Consider the following 1,662-nt stretch of genomic DNA (forward strand, 5'->3'; position numbering starts at 1 on the left):
AAAATCTACACCAATATGGAATATGCGGATTTTTGAGTGGTCTAAATTTCAAAACGGTTCTTTTCAAGCCCACAGATTCATATCTAAAATTGCGAGATTTGCAGGACAAACTTCGTCTTCTTCGCGTTTAGCAGGCGAGTTGGTTTTTCACGTTGATCGAATGGGGGCGAGTGGGCGAGATGAAAAAGTAAGTCGAAACTGGTCGGTCGTTTCGAAATTTCGGGCCGAGCTAAAACTGGTGAACGAAGTCAGTGGCGTGGCAAGTCGGCTCGGTCCATTGCGCCGCCCATATAATTGCCGCTGTCCTTGAAAACATATGTACAGATGCATTGAGGGCATATCTATCTGTTTGTGAGCACGGCTGCAGCCGCAGCATCTCGCAGCCTGCAGCAATCGGGCCACTACGGTGAAGGCGACGACTATCGCGCGATTATCCCAGGGTCAAAAGCGCCACTTCGCCTTACTCGCGACTCTCGACTTATCGGACCTCAGTAACCTACCTTACTTCGGTTAAAGTGAGTGCATGGAACTGTTGCAACACTGTGGCCGGCCACACGATTGGTGACGTGGTGATAACGCGAAAGTTACTGGATTACCAGAGAACGAGGTTACAAGGTAATTTGTTTTATTTACATTCATTATTGACTTGGTTGATTCAATTCGTTTCGCCGACGCTGACGGACTTGAACTGATGACACTCTGGCTTCCACTGCACTCACCACTGCCACACAAAAACTCAGCTCTTTAACTGGTTGTTTTCGATTTTTTTTTGGAAAACTACACTAACGCAACCAGTGGTTAAAGATAAGTTCTATATTGTTGAAGCGGATTCATTTTTGTACAAACTTCTTTTTGGGTATTTTTAAAAAAATTTCCTTGACGTTTCGATAGCTATTTTCTGCTATCGTTATCAAAAGAACCTAAAGGAACCTAAAAAAGAGTATGTTAATAAATTGTTTTTTTTTTGTTTGTCATTTTCGGGTAAAGGGCTCGGATTACAGTCAATGGATTTAACCGAAAAAACCGTTGATTCTAATAAAAATGTATAGATACTTTTTGGGCGGAAACAAAACACCTTGAATCTTGTAGATAAGTTCTATATTGTTGAGGCGGATTCATTTTTTACAAACTTCTTTTTGGGTATTTCGCCTCAAACATTTTTGTCTTTAAGAAAGACGTTAAAAAATAATTTCCTCACGTCTTTTATTACAGATTGATAAATAGTGCTCCTATTTCGCAATAAGAACGAAGTATTTATCAAAAAGTAATCAAGAACTATCACCTAGAGGGTATCCTGCGACACACTTAGGCTCAAGCTGTAAGAGAAAATTCCAATTAGTAGAGAAATTAATTTAAAAAATTTCCTTGACGTTTCGATAGCTATTTTCTGCTATCGTTATCAAAAGAACCTAAATGAACCTAAAAAAGAGTACGTTAATAAATTGTGTAACAATAGCAGGATAATACAATATATGAAAATTCGCTCTGATAATTCGTTTGTGCAAATTGTCAGTTATGTGACTTTGACTTAATCTCATTGTTTAAATTAATAAAAGTAATGTTAATTAATAATTTTGGTGTACATTTAATTTGGGTTTATGTTTCTTTGGTCTACTTCAGATTTTAGCATAGGTAACCATGTATGACTTAAATTAAATGAAC

At 37.9% G+C, this 1,662-nt stretch overlaps 1 protein-coding gene across 5 annotated transcripts in view; it reads left to right on the top strand.

Moving 5' to 3' along the window:
• LOC125504487 (ecdysone receptor-like) overlaps positions 1 to 1,662 on the top strand; it is a 78,748-nt gene that overhangs the window by 27,811 nt on the left and 49,275 nt on the right. Inside the window, exon 1 of one of the 5 annotated variants that reach the window (XM_048666558.1) lies at positions 186 to 615. The exons of the other annotated variants lie outside the window; for them this stretch is intronic. The gene's annotated coding sequence lies outside the window, so the exon portion shown is untranslated. Of the gene's footprint in view, positions 1 to 185; positions 616 to 1,662 lie in introns of those variants that run through there. 5 annotated transcript variants of the gene reach the window in all.

The sequence above is a fragment of the Dendroctonus ponderosae genome, unplaced genomic scaffold (genome assembly GCF_020466585.1).
Source record: "Dendroctonus ponderosae isolate FM_Combo_2020 unplaced genomic scaffold, Dpon_F_20191213v2 Dpon_F_20191213_5, whole genome shotgun sequence".
NCBI classification, from domain to species: domain Eukaryota; kingdom Metazoa; phylum Arthropoda; class Insecta; order Coleoptera; family Curculionidae; genus Dendroctonus; species Dendroctonus ponderosae.